General features: G+C 47.4%; 1 long non-coding RNA gene across 1 annotated transcript; it reads left to right on the forward strand.

Moving 5' to 3' along the window:
- The first annotated feature begins 7,531 nt into the window (after window positions 1–7,531).
- LOC120235941 lies at window positions 7,532–16,294 on the forward strand. The gene is made up of 2 exons (XR_005529542.1): window positions 7,532–7,727; window positions 15,800–16,294. It is a non-coding gene; the product is annotated as an uncharacterized LOC120235941 (long non-coding RNA).
- The last annotated feature ends 4,076 nt before the right edge of the window (window positions 16,295–20,370 follow it).

Genomic DNA, 20,370 nt, shown 5'->3' on the forward strand with positions numbered 1-20,370 from the left:
CAGTCTCTCATGCAGCAGCATTAACTGAGGTCATTGCGTGTTACATCATGTCCCTGGTGCTTTTTCATCTCGTAATTGGAAGTGTGTGTCTTTCGACCACCTTTCCCCAATTCCCTCTTTTCCCACCTTCTTCTTCCAGTAATCACAAATCTGGTCTCTTTTTTTAAAAAATGTTTTTAAATGTTTATTTATTTTTGAGAGACAGATTGAGAGACAGAGAGAAACAAAGACAGAGTACAAGTCGGGGAGGGGCAGGGAGAGAGAGAGGGAGATACAGAATCTCTGAGCTGTCAGCACAGAGGCTGATGCGGGGCTTGATCCCATAAGCTATGAGATCATGGCCTGAGCCACAGTTAGACATTTAACCCATTGAACCACAGGGCATGTGCCCCTGGTCTCTTTTTTAAAATGGGTCTGTGGTGGTTGTTGTTTCAATTTTTAAAATTTTATTAAAAATTATTTTTTGATGTTTATTTTATTTTTGAGAGAAAGATGGAGCACAAGCAGAGGAGAGGCAGAGACAGAGGGAGACACAGAATCCAAAACAGGCATCAGGCTCCGAGCTGTCAGCAGAGAGCCCAAAACGGGCTCTAAACGTACGAACAGTGAGATCATGACCCAAGCTGCAGTCGGACACTTAACCGACTGAGCCACTCAGGAGCCCCTGTTTTTTTGTTTTTGTTTTGTTTACTTAGGTTTCATATATAATAACGATCATTTGTCTTTTTTCTGTGTGACTTATTTCACTTAGCATAATGCCTTCAAGGTCCATCCATGTTGTCACAAATGAAAGGATGTCTTTGTTTTTAATGTCTGACTAATACTCCATTGTATATACACCACAACTTCTTTTATTTAAATGTTTTTATTTATTTCTGAGAGAGAGAGAGAAAGAGAGAGAGAGAGAGAGAGAGAGAGAGACAGCATGAGCAGGGGAGGGTCAGAGAGAGAGGGAGTCACAGACTGAAACAGGCTCCAGGCTCTGAGCCAGCAGTCAGCACAGAGTCTGACGCGGGGCTTGAACCCACAAACCGTGAGATAATGACCCAAGCCGAAGTCAGATGCTTAACCCGCTGAGCCACCCACGCACCGCACACCACAACTTCTTTATCCATTCATCCATCAGTGGACACTTAGGTTGCTCCCACGTCTTAGCTATTGTAAGCAATGCTGCTATTAATACTGGGTGCAGATATCTTTTCAACTTAGTGTTTTTGTTTCCTTTGGGTATATGCCCCAAGCAGAGTTGCTGGATCATATGATAGTTCTATTTTTAATTTTTTGAGAAACCTCCAGACTTCTGTAGTGGCTGCACCAGTTTACAGTGTACAAGTGTTCTCTTTTCTGCACATCCTCACCAGCATTTGTGGTCCCTTGTCATTTTGATGATGGCCATTCTAGGACTAGTGAGGTGGTATCTCATTGTGGTTTTAATTTGTGTTTCCCTGATGGCTGGCATTGAGCATCTTTTCACGTACCTGTTGGCCATTTTCATATCCTCTTTGGAAAGATGTCTACTCAGGTTCTTTGTCCATTTTTAAATTGGATTATTACTCCATTGTAGGAGTTTTAAAAAAATCTCTTTTTGTATTTATCTTTGCCATGTTAAATATGCACATACTTTTTGTGCTATGTTTGTTTGCTTTTCATGATCACAGGTTATAGACAAGGCGATTAGCAAACTTACTCTACTTTCAGTCTTTTTAGCCCTTCCTTTTTACTTAAAATAATTGTATCAACTGTATATTGTCAGGGTATATGTGAGTTCAATTTTGATTTTGTAATTTCTTTTTTGTTTTTGAGAGAAAGAGAGACAGAGCATAAGTGGAGGGAGGGGCAGAGAGAGACGCAGACACAGAATCTGAAGCAAGCTCCAGGCTCTGAGCTGTAAGCATAGAGCCTGACGCAGGGCTCAAACTCATGAATGGTGAGATCATGACCTGAGCCAAAATCAGATGCTTAACCGACTGAGCCACCCAGGTGCCCCTAAATTTTGTGTTTTTTTTTTCACTCCAATCTCCAATTTTTTGAAATAGTGGTTGCTCTAGGGTTTATCATAAATAGTTTTCAAGTAATATACCATTACACCAATATAGTATAAAGGGGGTCACAGGATAGCACACCCTTGTGCTATTGTTGTCAGACATTTTACTTGTTGCAAAAGAGATGGAAAATAAGAACAAAAAATCTTTTACATTTACCCTCATCTCTATCATTTCCAGAAATCTTCATTCACTTTTTTTCTTTTAGTTTATTCATTTATTTTTTGAGAGAGAGAGAAAGTGAAGGGGGGTGGCGCCTGGGTGGCTTAGTCGGTTAAGCGTCTGACTTTCACTTAGGTCATGATCTCGCGGTTCGTGGGTTTGAGCCCCATGTCGGGCTCTGTGCTGACTGCCAGCTCAGAGCCTGGAGCTTGTTTCATTCTGTGACTCCCTCTCTCTCTGACCCTCCCCGGCTCACGCTGTCTCTCTCTCTCTCTCTCCTAGAAATAAATAAAACATTAAAAAAAAAAAAAAAGAAAGTGAAAGGGGGAAGGGGCAGAGAGAGAGGGAGAAAGAGAATCCTAAGCAGACTCCACACTGTCAGTGCAGAGCTCAGTTTGGGGCTCAAACTCATGAACTGCAAGATCATGACCTAAGCTGAAAGTGAGAGTTGGACACATAACTGACTGAGCCACCCAGGCACCCCCATTTATTTATTCAGATATAAGTTTCCATCTGATATCGTATTCCTTCTATCTGCAAAACCTCCCTTAATATTGTTTATAGTGTAGATCTGATGGTAATGAACTTGCTCAGGTTTCTTTGTCTCAAAGAGAGTCTATTTTGCCTTTGTTTTCAAAAGATATTTTCAGTGGTATAAAATTTTCAGTGGTATAATGTTTTCAGTGGTATTAAACAGTTTCTTTTCACCACCAAATGCTTAAGGATGTTGTACTAACTTCTGGTATTGCAGAATTTGTGAAGAAAAGTCTGCTGTAATTCAAACCTTTTCCTCCTATACATATCATATTTCTCCCCTTTGTTTTCCTTCAAGATTTTCTCTGTATCTTTGGGTTTCCGCAGTTTGAGGGGTTTTTTGTTGTTGTTGTTTATTTTGTCTTCTTTTTAAATTTATCCTTGCTGGGGGGGGAGTTCTCTGAATTTCATGGAACTATAAACTATAGTTTGTTGCTTTTAATTAATTTTGGAAAACTCTTGGACATTATATATTCAAATACTTCCTCTGTTCCATTTTCTCTCTTTTTGGATCTCTCAATTTTAGATCATTGATACAGACATTGCCAATAACTGTTGGGTGCTTTCCTCATTTCTGGTTGTTCCCATTATTTTGCTAATTTGTATTTGGATAATATCTATTGATTGAACTATCTTTAAGTTCACGGCTTCTTTCCTCTGTGGTATATAGTCGGCTGATAAGCTACCAGACAATTTCTTCATCTTTTTAAATTGATATTTAACTCTGTTTATATCTTTCTGCTGAAATTCTCAATTTGTTCACTTATGTTTACCAACTTTTCTACTAAATCCTTTTCCACAAAATAATCATAATTACTTAGAAGCCTCTGATAGTTCCAACATTTGTATAATCTTGGAATCTGATTCTGTGAATTGTTTTATCTCTTGATAATACACTGGTATTTTTTCCTATTTTCTGTTTATGTCTTTTAATTGTGTGTCTGTGTTTATAACTTATAAATGTGTTCTAAATATTATATATAGAATAACAGTAAAGACTTAGGTAAATAGAATTTATGACAGGAAGCAGGGATCCCTCTTTTTTCTGCAAGGCTATTAGCACGTGGAGTTGAACCAAATATAATCAGCAATTGTGCTGAGTTTTAGTTTTGTAATTGTTACACTTTAGCTCATTGCAGCACAGACTTCAAATTCCTCCAGGGTTGGGCTGCTGCTCTCTTGTATTTAGTATGAGATCTGCATGCTACAAATGTTTTCTCAGTGTTCCTACCCACCAATAGTTCAGGTCCTGTGTGCCTGAATCATAGGGGGAGACTCTCTATATTCTTCCCCAGCTATAGATTGTTACTGCTCAGCACTGAGTGTGAGGCTCATGTTGGAGTTGATAGGGTTCTAGGGTTTCTGATCTTGCCTTTGTCCTAGGCAGACTGTGTGAACTTGGCTTTCACTATTCTAACCTGTCACATTTGTGGAAGCCAAACCCTACGTGTACTTGTGGGACATCCTGGGCAAGGAAGGGCTTCCTGCCTTCCCCCTTCCCCCAACCCCAGTAATGGTAGACCTCTGCTTTATATCAATGCAGGGTCCTGGAACTGAGTGGTCTCTTGTCATTCACCAGCAGTATACAGGGAAGAGAAAGGCCTCCAATGTCAAATGGGTGTGTTTCTATTTTCTCCCAGAGGTAATGGATTTTTGCCTCGGTATTTAGTTTCCTGCCCTTCCAGTGGCTTATGGCTCTTTCTCGTAAAAGAGTCCTGGATAGGAATGGGGCTTTGTGCCCATCCTCCAAGGCAGATTACCTGGGTTTCAAGCTTATTGCTACCAACATAAGGTCTTCTGCCTTCCCCCAATCTTTCTGAGAGCAGCCAGTGGAGGGTCATGGAAAAGAGTATGTGAGTACTTCAAGACTTAGCAATAGAAACTATTCAAAATTAAATACAGGATAAAGACTCTACTTTTCAATGGTGTTGGACTAATCAGATATCCCTGTGCAGAAAACAGACTCCAATCCATACCATATCCAACAATTAACTCACAATTCATAGAACTAAATGTAAAACCTAAACCAGCAATATTTCTAGGAGAAAGCAGGAGAGAATCTTTGTAAATTTGCATTTGGCAAAGATTTTTTTAAAAATATGACACTAAAAGCACAGTCCATGAACAAAAGAATTGATACATTTGACCTCATCAACATCAAATACTATTAAGAGACTAAAGAGGTAAACCAAAGATTGGGAGAAAGTATTTGCAAAGCATACATCTAATAAGGGACTTGTATACAGAATATAAAAAGAACTCTCAAACCCAGGAATAAGAAACAACCTAATTAAAAACAGGCAAGAGACTTGGGCACCTCAATAGAGAAGACACACGGATGGCCAATAAACACAGAAAAAGTGTTCCTCCTCATAAAGCACTGGGTAAATGCAAATTAAAACAAGTACGTTAAAATGCAAACTAAAACCACTATACCAAGAAACTACTGCACATATATTGAAATGGCTAAAATGGAAACGACTGATCATATCAAGTTTTGGTGAAAATACAGAGACACTGGAACACTAGCAGTAAAAATATAAGATAATACAACCACTTTGGAGATCGTTTTTGTTTTTTTTTTTAAATGTTTATTTTTGAGAGAGCACAAGAGGGGATAGGGCAGAGAGCAGGGGAAGGAAGATCTGAAGCAGGCTTCACACTAATAGCAGCAAGCCCGATGTGGAGCTCAAACTTACAAACTGGGAGATCATGACCTGAGCCAAAGTCAACCAACTGAACCACCCAGGTGCCCCTGTAAATCAGTTTGATAATTTCTTAAGATGTTAAACCTATAGTGTCTATGTGATCCAACCCTTCCACTGTGAGGCACTTCCCAAGAGAAATTAAAACATATGTCCACAACAAACACTTGTGCACAAATATGTACAGCAGTTTATTTGTAATGAATATCCATCAATGGGTGAACAGATAATCAATGGGTGAACAGATAAACACGTTGTGTGGACACAACGGAATACTACTAAGCAATGAAAGGGAATGGACAGGAGTAAATCTCATAATAATTACATGGAATGAAAGAAGCTAAACAATATAGAATACATAATCTAGGACTATATTTACAAAAAATTCTAGAAGGCACAAACTAATCCATAGTGATGAAAACACAGAATCAATGTTTTATTGAGGGTGGAGACTAGGGAAGGCAGGAAGGAGGAATTACGAAGTAGTATGCAGACACTTTGAGAGTTACCAGGCCTCTGCCTTTGGAAACCTCTAGACTAGAGGTAGACACTAGTCTAGGGGGGTGAGTGGAAACTGCCATGCACCCTCCTCTCTCCCATAGTGGGGGAGGACCTACATCAGACAAGTGTTCCCAGAGCATGCCCCAAGTCTCCCCTTATCGTCCAGCCTTGGAACAGGCCAGCCTCCTCTCCTTGACTCAGACCCTCAAGTAACCAGGGAGTCGCGACAATCCTCTTGCCAGGTTGCAGGGGAGGAGCCTCTCACCATGAGTTCTACCAGCCTGTGGAGGCCCTGCCTCCCCTGTCCTCCCCCAGGACTCTTCTTTCCCCTTCTGACACTGCCGACGGGTTGAATGGGCAGAGCACTTAATGTTTGGTGGGAGACAGTTCTCTTCCTGAGTCTGGGGAGGGGGGGCTGCTGGTGGATTTCTGAACTGAGAACATGGGGCCCTTAGTGCCTTTTACCCTTGGCTTTGGTCTTCGGCTGCAGTTCTGGGACATGGGGAGGAATACCACGTGGCATCCTGTTTGAACATCCAATCCATTGACAGCTCATTCCCGTGTGCCTGACCTTGCACTTCCTGAGCTGTTATCGCCAGTGTTGATAGTGGGGGTCAGCATACACAGTAGAAAGGGCACCTCAGGCTACAGAGCTTGCCTCTGCCACTTATATTAATGGATTGATAATAATCCGCCTCCATCCCTGAAAGATTTCGTAAGAGGACAAAATGAATTAATATTTGTAAAGCACAGAAAACAATGCCTGGCACAGAATAAGTGAATCCTGAAAGTTTGTTATTATCTCTTATCATCCTGTTGAATAAGCCGCCTCACCTCACTGAGTACCAGTTTCTTGCCTGTAAAATAGGCTCTAACACAATTTGAGGCTTGGCTGAGCTTCCTTGTAAAATGCACATGGTGCAAATGCCTGCGCATCACGGGTGCTCGGTAAGCGTCCATTCCCTTCCACTCCCCTCTGCTAGGGTCATTTCGAAGCGCGCACCTTGCAGCAACACGGTGTGTCATAGGTGAGTGGGAGCCATGACCCAGGAAGGTGCTATGCAGGGAAGGCTGGGCCAGAACATGGAGCCAAAGGGCAAGACCCATCTCTGCTTGCCTGAACCAACAGCACAAAAAGGATCCCTGCTCCTTAGCGCCTTCCTTCACGCAGGATGCGCCCTGTGCAGGGAGGCACAATCATTGGGTTCCAGCCTCAGCTCAGCCTGCAAACCGTTCATTGTGCAGGACTGGACAGGACTCCGAGGCCTCTCTCAGTGGTTCCCTACGTGGAGAGGGGTGGGCCAGATGATGTGCATCCGGGGCTGATTCTGGCCAGTCATTCCCCACGGACCCGTCCATGGCCCGTCCTCCTGCCTGTCCTCATTCTAGAACTCTCTCTCCTCAGCCTTTCACCTTGACGATAGGCTTTTGCTACTGGATTCCGTCATTCTCTGGCACAGCCCAGCATACTCATTCCTCCTGGATGCGCTCCTCTGCTCTGCCTGGAGGGTGGCAAGGAAGTGACATCTCCATGGAAACAGGTGTTGATCCCATAGTTGCTTAGCGATGTACTGATGTGCTGCAGGATGATGTAAGCCATGCTCTGGTTTCCTGAGGGGCTTGGCGTCCTTTGATGTGTCTGTACTACCGGAGCTGGGATCATCTGGAGGTTGCCTCCTTTGCTTCTACCCTTCTTCTGTAAAAGTAAAAGGCAGAAAGACCTGGAAACTGAGATCCACTGGGAGGAACGGTATTGTAAGAAGAGTAGTGTCAGGAGTCAGAGGTAAGATGATGAAGGTGACACGTTTTGCTGGAGGCTGACAGGCTGGGGTAACCTTGGATGCTGTGTGCAGGGGGGCAGCTGCTGGCCAAAGGCGAGTCCTTGGTGCTCGCCCACGTGCTGAAAGTGACTGCAGCCCATTCCCCACCCCACCCCCGCCCATGGCCGCTGCCCCACCCAAGCAGCCCTAGCACTTGGGGCCAGGACACAGACAGAAGCCCACACACCAGATCTCCAATGCTTAAAATTATACACCAAGCCAGTGGATTGTTAAATAGAGTATATTCAATCCTCTGACCTTGGCAACATGGCAGGCAGAGCAGTGACCCGCCAAAGATGCCCACGTCCTAATACCAGCAACCTGAGAACATGTCACATTGTGACATGTCACGTTCAGCTGTCCCAGGGTCCACAGAAGCAGAAGAGAAGGGCACAGTGGTGCCATGTGAAAAACACTCGACTGGCCTCTGACGGGCTTTGGAGATGGAAGACGCAACAAGTCAAAGAACGTCAGTGGCCTCTAGAGAAGGCTCTAGAAGCTGAAGAAGGCAAGAAGACAGACTCCCATTGAGCCTCCAGAAAGGAACACAGCCCTGTCGATACCCAGTGAGACTTCTGACCCACGAACTCTAGGATAATAAATCTGGGTCAATTTAAGCTGCTGAAGTTGCGGCGACTTACTGTAACTGCAGGAAATCAGTACAACAGCAGTGGCCTGTGGGGAGGGACACAACCACAGGAGACAACAGCGGGTCTCGCTCACGGGCACGGCACAGAGAGGGGCCTTCTCGCCTCTGTGAGTGCAAAACTGGTCCTACGACTGGAGGGAAAAAAAAATGCCATTTCCTCCCCTTTCCTTCCTTCAGGAACCCTTATGAAACAAAAGGGCATCTGGGTGGCTCACTTGGTTAAGTGTGCAACTTCAGCTAAGGTCATGATCTCACCGTTTGTGGGTTCAAGCCCCACATCAGGCTCTGTGCTAACAGCTTGGAGCCTGGAGCCTGCTTCAGATTCTGTCTCTCCCTCTCTCTCTGCTCCTCCCTACTCTGTTTCTGTCTCTCTCTCAAAAATAAACATTAAAAATCAAAACAAAAGAAAAAGGCCAAACAAACCAAACTAGCCCAAACCTTCACCATAAAGCCAAAGCGAACTCTCCACTTAGCAGGAGAAACTAATGCAGCTCTTTCACATGAAGGAAGACCTTGGGCTCCTGGACTGGCATGCCCTTGCTCACTGGACTCTACCACTAACTGACCCTGACCTTGTTGGGCCTCAGGGCTTTCACCCGGGAGATGGAATTCAGTGAGTACACCAGGCAAGGAGGAATTCCCTTTTCCTTCCCTCGGTTATCAGGGGTAGAATGTTCCCCTCTCCCTACTCCTAGGACTTACTTCCTGCAGCCCCAAGGCACAATGCGCCTCCTCCCCGACTACGTTCTCGTCTGCAGCGTTTTCTGGCTGTAGCCCTCTTACAACCTTGTTTTGCCACAGGATATGCAGACTTAGTATAAATTCGTCTGTTCGGTGGCCATTTCCTGCCTCCAGTCACTAACAGAAGCAAAATGCTAGCCATGGGGGGAGATCTCCCCAAACCATTGTTGGTCAGATGATCATCATTTAAAGTGTTCAGGGCCTAGGACAGCTGATTACATTCAAACGATTGTACAAGGGACTTGTAAAGCTTAGGCTTACCTTCTCTGCGGAGAGCTGTGGACTGTGTGACTCCATGATTCTAGAGCCTCCCAAGCTCCTCCTTCCCTGGGACCGCTGGATCAGCTTCATGTAGGCCCATCTCTGTGGTGTCCCTGGGAAGATTCTATCCTAAATCGGGGAGAGTGGAAAGTTCAGTGGGTTGGGGAATTTGCTGCAGAGGCAGCCTGGTCTGCAGCTCACATTTACCAACAGGCCATCTTCCCGGGGCCAAACCCTGCTCCAGCTCTTGTTCTAGTTGTCATCTGGGTGCTCTGGGTCTTCACAGCCCGCCCAGGTTCTGTTTCTTCTAAAACTCACCCTGGCTGGGGTCTGCAGTCCTGCTCCGGAGACTCTGTGTCCCCCGTGTGACCCTTACATGTCTCCTGCTCTCGGGACACCTGTTGACCTGCCTGCCAGGACACTCATCCCCCACCTGTGGCCACCCTGCCCTGTCACAGCCTCCCTCCTGTGCCGTCTTCTCTGTATGCATCGTGGCTTCCCAGCAGGATTGACTTTACCCTCCTGCCTGCTCTAGACCCGCCCCCTCTACTTACCTTACCTAGTGCATACATAGCCTTCAGGTGCGGATGCCTCTTTGCTCGGCTCTGGCTTGTATCTCTTTCCATACCTTAATTAGCCAGGCAGCAAATAATTATACATAAAGCCCACCCGGTGGCAGGCAGCGTCCGAGAAGCTGGGCTCTGTGCTCCAAGCCCACTCAGGACTGATGCCTGAGGCTTCCCGCTCCGTCCCTCCCTGAGCCCCCACGTGGTGAGATGATCTTGGATGGTGGATCTGATCATGGCCACCTGGAGAGCTGTTTTAACAATTACATTAACACCACAAGAAAGAATAATAGATTCAATTAGCTTACGATTCTGATCTTGATAGAATTCTTTGTTTTATAATAAGCACTGGTAATAGTAAGTTAACCCATAAGTGTTACATTTAATTTTTAGGTATTTAATTTCATATGTGCCATGAATATTTCAAGAAGTCCTGGCTAAGACTTTTTTACATCCAGGACTTGGAAGGGGAATTGTCTTTAGCTGTTTGCAGTTCAAGAAAAAGGAAAGCTTGATAGGCTGGCCGATGTGGCCATCAGGACCAGTCCGTGCTGGCAGAGCGACCTCGGAAGTGAAGCTGAGTGTCCCGGAGAGTGTTGTAAATGTGTGTCATGATGTGAAGGTCAGAGTCATGTCACAGCTGCCACGCCGTTGCTCTTGCGCCACAAAGTCAAGCTAGAAATCTGAATGTTAAACATTTTCACAATAAGAACACAGCAATAATTACACATAAAAAATTGTATATTTATTACTGTATCCCATGGGGTATTTATAATGGCGACATTTGGCTCCAGCTCAATGTTTAATACTTGGCCATTCTGCATTTGGCCAAGAGGGGTGTTCCGTACACCTCTAAAAGGATCTAATTGAGCCTTTTGTGTTTCTTTCATTGACAGATATTTTATCCCAGTTAAAAATAGCGCTTCACACAAGAGCTGAAAACAGGCTTCTTCACTAAACACTTCCTCACGCTGGTTCTCAGCTTCCTCCTGAATCATCACCCTTGAGCCAGTTTGCTGAGATCTTAGGGAGATACAAGCCAAAAAACCCCACGCTTCCTCTGGGGAAAGTGCCAGTGGGTACTTACCCCATTGCTGTTGAACCAGTCCAAAACAGGTCTATTAAGTCCAACAGTGCTGTCCATTCCAGGACCGCCTCCCCATCTTCCTCCAGCAAAGAGGAAGGACTGGCCCCTCTGACCTGGTTGAAGGAAGCTGCAGTCACTCTTGGGTCTCTATTTTACCACAGCCTATTAGCAACCCAGAATAGGTCCTGAATCTCCCCTTCCATGCTCCAGGCAGAGTTTTTAACTGTGAGAAAATGGATTTTGCTGTGTGCGAGGAGGCTGGGGGGAGGCAGGGATGGAAAATCCAAACATCCCTCCCAAGTCATGGTGAAGAGGCAATCCATGTTTTCAAGTCAGTCTGCATTACAAACATTCAGTGCCATTTGCGTGATGAGTTCCTGCCATTCTTGTAAGCATACCATGCCTCCATCTGGGAATTAGAAGCAGTCGTGACAGCCTGAGGAACCATCCAGCTGAGTAAGGGGACAGGTCCCTGAGCTGACCGGAATTGTTGCTGAGGCATCGCCCACACTGAAGATCATAATGCCGTGAAGAAAGTTCTGGCAACTCTGGAAACCTAAAGGAAAGCATGCCTGTCTCCCCCCAACCCCCACCAGTATTCAGCCACATACGTGCTTTTTGTCTTCAGTATAATTTCCATCTTGGCACATTTGAGAGAAAAGTTTGCTGCATTTGTCTGCCCAATGGGCTGCCTTCGTTAGAGATTATAAATAATTTCTTTCCAGAATTTCAAGACTTTTTTTTTCTTTAGGATTACATTTAATATTTTCCATGCAGTTTGCCTTTCTGGGAGAATGTTCTCCGGGATGAGTAACTTTGGTTTGTCCAGATGGTCTTCCTTTCAACTGCTTTCCATATTTTCATGGTCCCTTAGTCTTATATATATTTTTTCAAAGTGATACGTTTGATTTGAGGTTTTAGGCTGAAACCCAGCTTTTTACTACAAATTCCTGCCTATGTGCCATTGTTTTATCTTCTAGATGAGCTGACAGGGGGACGTCTGCTAGTTAGCTGAGACCATTTTGGGTACTGCCTCTCAAAGTAAGGTCTGTGTAACACCTGTGTCCACAATCAGTGTGCTTCCTGAAAATGCAAGCTCATGGGGCTGTTTGCAAATATATCAAATGAAAATTTTAGTGGGGCAGTTGGTCTTGGAATCTGAATTTTTCAGAAGTGCAGTGGGTCATTCCTGTCCACTGTGGAGTTTGAGAACCACCATTGCAGCCAAAGGAGCAGAAGTGACCTTTCTAGACATCCTCTCTACCTGCCTTTCTCCACAAATCTCCTCAAGCTGGGTTGGGGTCTTCTTGTCTGCTCTGGTAGCTCTCAGTGACTTTCATACCATTCAGAATCTTGACGGCCAGGCTGAAGGTAAGCTGCACTATTGAAGCTGGACCCCGTGGAGATGAATCTGACCAGAGAACCTAGCATGGGTCTGAGTAGGCAGAAGGGGGGCACCTGGGAGAGAGGTGCTTCCCCCAGTTCCCCCATGGAAGCAACATTTAAAAATGATGACATTTGAATTGTACACGGAGATTAACAAAAGAGGTTTCCCAGGCCTGCAATGTGTCAGTCTAGAGGCTCTGGCCTCCCCAGCCTGGTCTGGCGCCCCCGAGGGCTGAGGAAATGGAACTCTCAGCATACCTGTGGCCCTTTTGTTTGGAAGTCCTGCATTAGATGCCTGTGGCTCTCACCCAGATAAGAAATGAATGGTGGCCTGTAGAAATAGAGAGGAGGGGACCAAACAGCACATACTGAGGGTAGGAATTTAGACTTAATAACTGATTGCCTAGGGGCACCTGGGTGGCGCGGTTGGTTAAGCATCCAATTCTAGATTTCGGCTCAGGTTATGATCTTGCCGTTCTTGTTGGGATTCTCTCTCTCTCTCTCTCTCTCTCTCTCTCCTCGCCACCCCAGCTCGCTCTCTCTTTCTCAAAGTAAATAAGTAAACTTAAAAAATAGTTTTAAAAACCCCAACTGATTGGATGTAGGGAAAAAAGAAGATAAGGTATCAGAGGGCTATGGGTTCTGAGCCCAGATGGGATGCTGGGCCATGGACAGAAGTAATGACAGAGCCCAGCCGTGTTGCTACGGGAGCTATTCCTTCACTTCTCCCCTCTCCCCTCTGTGTCCTGCCTGCACCCACATGCTCTTCCCTGGTCATCTGTTCCAGGGGCTACTCTAAGAGATCTGAGGCTGCAGAAGCTGGAGAAGACTGCTTTCCCCTCCCAGCCCCTGAGCTCCTGCTAATAACAGTGAGAGCCTATTGTGCATTTCCCCATTTTATTTCCTAGTCAAGTGAGGCACACACAGATTATGTACCTTGTTCCATGACTTGCCAGGGGCGGAGGTGGGGGATTTACCTCCGGGCTTTTCATCCTTAAATCAACGTTTTGAGTGTTTTCACAATCATCAGCAACATTGCCACCTCAGTACACTGACAGATAACAGATAAACTTTATTCTTTCTAGCAGTCATGCACTGTGGGCAGGTCAGTCTTCTCAGCTGCAATCTACTGAGGAGGGACTCCTAGGCTCTGAGATCATGTGGCTGCACCAAGTCTCCTGGCCCCACAGGGGGCAGAGCAGGGAATTCTACTTCCCTGAGGATGGCGCCCCCTTCTGCTCCAGCGAATCATCACATCCCCTCAGCCCAAAGTGCAATCGCTCTGACTTGCACCCCTAAGTCTACTTGCTGGTCCTGAACGGCAACAGTACGAGGGGGTCCACTTCCAGGCAGCCGCAGACCCACGGGACAACTCTGGGATGGGTTAGGTATTGTGGAGCCTGAAATTTGGAAGAGTGTCTTTAGGAAAAACATGCACAGATGTACTACTTTGGCAAATTTCACAGAAAGCAGGGGACTGTGCAACCGAGTGGTCCTGAAGATGATTGTCTCCCTTCCATTGTCTCCCCAATAACCTGCCTCTGTGCACGCCTTGGGTCACTTTTCCCTTCTGCTTGTGTCTCACCCGGCACAGATGCAAAATTACAGTATCTTTGCATTTGAAAACAACACTGTCATCCCAGAGCCCTTGAGGCCCATTCTACATGTCAAGCTAATTATTAGATGATGAAATAATGGCTACAGTGTGTGCCCTCCGGGTGAGCTCTGCAGCTGCTAAAACACCCCGAGAGGCCAAGTGACATGTTTGCAAAGAGGGGAAGAACGGAGGCATTTCAGGTCTAGGCGGTAAAAACAGTAAAAACGAGCTCCAAGCTCATGCTATCAGGAGGCTGCCTCTGAGGCAAAGGCTGAGAGGGAAGCTGTATCCATGGCTGGAGGGGGCCTGGGGCAGGTTCCGCGTCTCCCCCAGGGAAAGGGTAGCAGGGGGAATTTACGGAGCCAGCTTAGCTCTTTGCATGCATTGTTTCCTTTAATTCCCCAAGCAACCTTTTAAAGTGGGAGCCATTATTACTGATTACAGATGAAAGCTGCAGCCACACAGCTGGTAAGTATTGGAACGCAGAGCACCCTGGGCCAGGATCCCCTTTCTCTCCTGTTTTGTTTTGTTTTGTTTTTTTTCATGCACACCCAGAAGCCTTACCTTGCATTTATAAGTGACATCCCCTGACTTCACTCCAGACCTGCTTTTCCTCGGGACCTCCCTTGGGCAGGGCAGTGTGGAAGGGATGCCACACTTCTCTAAGACGACCCTTAGAGAGGACTGCATTAGGTTGATGATTTGCAGATGTGCTCTATTGAAACCTAGGCTGGTTGGGCGGGAGGATGATGCCAAGTTATCCAGGGAAAGTGGGCCCTTAACTTCTTTCTTAATGGCAACCTGGTGAAGTTTATGAAGCCCTCTTCAGAGCAAAATTTTTAAATGCATTCAGGGGAATATATCCGATTACAAAGGAAGCCAGTTGCATTGAAATGCAGTTATCAAAATATTTTTAAAAACCTCAAATTTGTGATCCCGTATTGCCCGTGCTCCTTTGTGAACACATCAACAAGATCTAGTGACAGGCCTGACAGGCACCGTAATTCTGAAGTCGTGATGAGCTTAAACAATAATTTAAGATTTTTTGCAACAAGTGCACGGTATCTGTGGGTTCTACTGGTGACAAATCACAGACGCAGCTAATTTTGTCTGAGGTCCCTTCTGTGCATTCATCGTGGCACAAAAAGCTAAAGTTGGTCCACTTTAGTGAAAAATGGAGATGTAACGACCTTTCACAGACTCCTTGAATTCTGCCTATGGGCCCCCCGGGCCCTAATGTAAACTGTCAGCACATGACATATTAACTCTTCAAATTCGCCCCCCTTATTATGGTGGTTGGTGTTTTCTTCTGGCTCTGTAGACCCTTCGTGCTTAACTCTGTGCTCTGAGTCCTGATGGCCAGTGTGGAGGGACATTTGTCCAGATTTTACTCACTGGATTATGATTCAAGTACCTCTGGCCTGGAGACCGTCCCTTGATCTGTCCCTCCACCAGGGAAAGCTGCAGAAGGAAGCCTGTGGGGTTCAATTGTAGGTCTGCAGTCTCTGATCCATTGCCCCAAGACCAGAACTCTCACTCCTGACCTACCCTGTGCTCAGGCACACACTACAAGCTCCTTCCCCACAAGAGACACTCCAGAAAGATCCATCAGGTGACCTTCTCTGCTCTTTCAAAATAACAGAACGTCGCTGCTGCAAAGGCATGGGGTGAGGCCTGCCAGCAGAGCTTCAGAGAGCTATTCTGGGACAAGTGGCTTATTTTCTCTCTCTCTGATGGTTTGTTTTCAGACTCATTCACAGAATACCATGGAGGCCAGAGGAACAGAGGAGGGGGCGGTGTTTCTTCCCAGGCCCGTGGTGAGATGAGGTGGGGAACAGGGCTCAGCCTGCCTCTCCTGCTGCTGGGGAAGGAAACTGCCAGTTGTGAGCTGTGTCTGAGAAACCCCATTGGGGTAGCTGATCACCTGGGGGTGGCCCACCATTTGGCGGGCTATTGGCTCAGGCTGGAAGATGAAAAAGGGCTGAGCAGAGCTTGGAGGAGCCCAAGTAGTGTCAAGCAAGTCAGAGATGGAAGGGACTCCAGAGGCCATGCAGCCTACCCCCCTTGGTGACTAGATAAGAAGTCAGAAGATGGATCCCAGCGGGTCAGGGGCAGAGCCAACACTGACAGCCTTCAACCCCTCTCCTCAGGCCTGACGCGGCCTGATCCTTGGGACCACGTTCCTTCAGACTCTGCATGTTCTTGCCAACCTGAAAATAAAGAATAAATGATATTTCTCTCAACTCCTCCCAGCCTCTGGAGTGAGGCTCAGTCTGCGGCCCCAGTCCGCTTCTGTCCACACCCTCTGACTCTGAGGCCTAAAACCACTGAGGTCTGGGGCCCAAGGCAGATGGTCGGGCAGGCAAGTTTGCTGGGCGTCAGGCCACATGGTACATCAGGGTGGATTGTTTGAGGTGCTTGACTCCCTCTCTATGGGTCTTTTCTCTATGCACAGCCCTCAGCCCCAACTTTAGAGGTCCAGTATCTGCACATTTTCCTTCCCTGGCCTGTGGAGTTTGTTCCCATGAAAGCATTTTAAGCTCCTTGGCCCAAAGCAGTCATGAGTAGCTCAGCTCAGAGCTCTCCCTGCTCTGGGAGACTGCCCAGGGGTCTGAGGTAAACTGAAGGAACACAAACCCCCTGCCTCAGCCAGCAGGGAAGGGGTTTGGAGTCATGGACCCACTGGAGGGTGGGGGTGGAGGTCGCTGGCCCCGAAGCAGGCCTTCCTTGCACTCCTTATTAGAGCCATGTCGAGACCTTAGTTCACACCTACAGGCCTGGTGGCTTCACAGGGCGGTTAGTGGAGGCTTGGTGGGGGCTGTGGGCTAGCCTCAGAATAAAACCCAGGCCTCTGGGTTCTCTGGCTATGGCCTGGGTCCACTCCTGTCGTTGCACTGGTGAGGATGGAAGGCTGAGCTGCTTTCCTACATGGTTCCAGATGCTCCAGATGCTTCCTCACTGGCCCTTTGGTCCCTTTCCTCTTGTGCTGAAGATGCCCTTCGAGTGGGCCCCAAGGTGGGAAAGCCTCAGAGGCAGGACTGACCATACACTCTTCCTACCTGGAAGCTTCCGGGCCCACCTCCTGCCAACTCCTGGTCTCCCTCACCATGCCCTCGTGAGTTCCAGCCATAACTGCCCAGTGACAGCTCCCCAAATACATCCATAGGGCGGAGGTGGGGGGGCACACACACTGCACACAGCCTCCCCTGCTTGATGCTCTTCCTTTGCTCATCTGCCTCAAATGCCCAAGCCATCATCCCAAGGCTGGTTCAAACCCCGGGTACTCTGTTGGGCTCCCTCCAAGAAGGCGGGACCAGGTCTGGCTCTTTGAACCTCCTGGGCCTGCCTCAAAGCTGGGCTCAAAGTAGGTGTTCAGAAACTATTTATTGAATGACTTTATTATGTACCAACTGTGGAGTCTGCACTTGGCACTGTCTAAAGTATGTCCAGGGATGTCTGGGTGGCTCAGTCAGTTAAACGTCCAACTTTGGCTCAAGTCATGATCTCAGAGCTCATGAGTTCAAGTCCTGTGTTGGGCTCTGTGCTGACAGCTTGGAGCCTGGAGCCTGCTTTGGATTCTGTGTCTCCCCTCTGCCCCTCCCCCTCTTACTCTGCCTCTCTCTCAAAAAAAATAAAAGCATTAAAAATGATAAAACAAAATAAAATAAAATGAAACATAACTGTCCTGTCTTTTGGAAACTCTAGAAGCCAGGTGGAGAAACAAGATACCAGCCCTGCCTGGCATTACAGGTGCTCACTGAATCAGACCTATGAATAAACAAGATTCAAGGAAAAAGAAGAACAACCAATACAAGTGTAGTTTCTGCTGCTGGCGGCCTTGGGTGGGGCGTGTCCCCTGGTTCATTGGTTCTATAATCACAGGATCAAAATGTGGATTTCCTATCTGTGTGTATTTATAGCCTTTTACTTTACTCTATTTATACTTTCTGAAAGTTTGATGTGCATAATATATTGGTACAGTAATTTGCACCATAAGGTTTAGAAATAAAATGGGTTTAAACTGTTCTGAGTGGTAGCCTTCTGCTGGGGAAGCACTAGTATTTATTGGTGGGCCTGCTGAAAGATGTTTTGCTTTTCTTTAAGGTTTGTTTATTTTTGAGAGAGAGAAAGCATGAGTAGGGGAGGGGCAGAGAGAGAGGGAGAGAGAATCCCAAGCAGGCCCTGTGCAGTCAGCACAGAGCCTGACACGGGGCTTGAACTCACAAACGTTGAGATCCTGCCCTGAGCCAAAATCAAGAGTCAGATGCTTAACTGACTGAACCCCCCGGGTGCCCCGAAAGATGTTTTACTGGTAAAAAGTGTTGGATTAAAATGGGCTTAGACTGTTCTGAGCGGTAGCCTTCTGGGGGAGGGAGTACCAGGAGGGGTCCTGGACGTCTGGCCCCTCCTCTGCCTCACCCCTGTAGTGAAGGACATAGCCTCACCCCTTCCCCCAGTCTCTGACTTCCGTCCAAGGAGATGGGGAATTCCAGGATCTGTGCTCCTCAATTGGCCACATGCTCCAGCCCCTGGCAGCCAGAGTCGTCACCTTCCCAGGCTGGGTAGTGAGCAGGGAGGGGACCTAGCACTTGGGCTGCCTGGCTCCAAGGAGGGCCTCACGCTGCCCCCAGGCAGAATGGGTCTCAGCTGGGGACTGCCCACCTGGGACAGCAGTTGATGTGGGGGCAGCTGGAATGGTTGGCAGTTCAATTTTCCCAGCAAAAACCACTTGAAGTTTATGTCCCTGAACATACCGTTCCATGTTTCTGCCCAAATTCCTCCCACTGCTGCCCCAAAGCCTTTCCGTTTGCAAACAGCCCTGCCCAGCACTGGGGAGGTCAGAGCCATCCATCAGGACTGGGAGTTTATTTCAACTGCGATACTTTAAGTCCCCACTGAGAGCCAGGCCTGGGGACAGAAAGCTGACACAGTCAGGGAGGGGGGCAGTGGACGCTCTTTTGTGACCTCATTTTCAACTTTGTACCAGGGACAGAGCTGGCACTTTGCAACATGATTCATCCTCGAGCAGACCTGTGACGAGCAGATTATCATCCTATTTCACCAGCGAGGGAACGGAGGTGTGGAAGGCTGAATAATGCTCCGTCCCTGAAAAGATGCCCATGTCCTAATCCACAAACCTGTGAACTGTTTTCCCTCACGTAGTGAAAGGAGCTTTGCATATGTGATTAAGGATTTCAGGATGGGGAGATTATCCTGGATTAACAGATGGACCCATGGAATCGAAAGCATCCTTATAAGAGGGAGCAGGAGGGCCAGAGTGAGAGGAAGGGGCTCAGTGATGAACGCAGAAGTCCAAGTGATGCTGGGCCACCAGCCAAGGAACATAGGCACCTCTAGATGCTGGAGAAGACACCAAAACAGACTGTCCCCTAGAGCCTGAAGGAGCACCATTCTGCAGACACCTTGATTTTAACCCAGGGAGACTGACTTTGACATCTTTCCTCTAGAATTGTGAGAGGACAGAACTTGTGTTGTTTCAGGCACCAAGTTGGTGGTCATTTGTTTCAGTTGCCATAACAAACTGATATACGAGACGTTGCTCTCCCCACTTCCCTGGGGGTGGCGAAGGTGGCGTTTGCACCCAGGGCTGTCTCTCTCCAAAGGTTCAAATGATGCTGAGAAACCTCACCAGAGCTCCGGAGCCCAGGAGTAGCTCTTGCTTGGCCAGGGAAGGGAGGTGGCCAGGGACAGCAGAGTTGGAGGGACAGATGCAGAGTCCCTTGGAGGGGGCTCCAGGCTGAGTCAGGAGCTGAGATGGTGCTAGACCAGTGACGCTCACAACCGTGCAATGGCCCCAGGAGCTGACTTGCAGGGGACTCGCAGCTCTGTGTTCCCATGGGACTGGGATGCAGTGCTGCCCCGTTGTGAGCACAGCTGGCTGAGCCGGCGGGGCCGCCCTCCCTCGTGCTCCCAGAGGAGCACAGTCCAGCTCTGCATCACCAACCACGGGGCCTGGGAGAAGTCACCCAGTGGCTCCCATCCTCAGTTTCCTCATCAGAAAGATGCGGAGGCTATAGCTACCTCATAGGGCTGCCGGAAGGGTCTGTTGCACGTGGGTCGAAGAGGAACCCAGTCTTGTCTGGCTTGCAGTACTTGGGCCCGGTACCTCCTCTTTGGCGAGGGCGGGAGTCCATTCTGGCTGGTAGGTGCCTCTGTCGCACTGGTGGCCAAGTGATTTTGATGGCATCCTTGGATCCAAGTCACGTGATCTTAACTCCAATCACCTGCTCCAGCCACAGCACCTGATAAAAATGCCTCTGTGGGGCTTCTCTCCTGTTCTGAGCTTGCATTCCCCCCA

The sequence above is a fragment of the Hyaena hyaena genome, unplaced genomic scaffold (genome assembly GCF_003009895.1).
Source record: "Hyaena hyaena isolate Hyena2069 unplaced genomic scaffold, ASM300989v1 scaffold_140, whole genome shotgun sequence".
Taxonomy (NCBI): domain Eukaryota; kingdom Metazoa; phylum Chordata; class Mammalia; order Carnivora; family Hyaenidae; genus Hyaena; species Hyaena hyaena.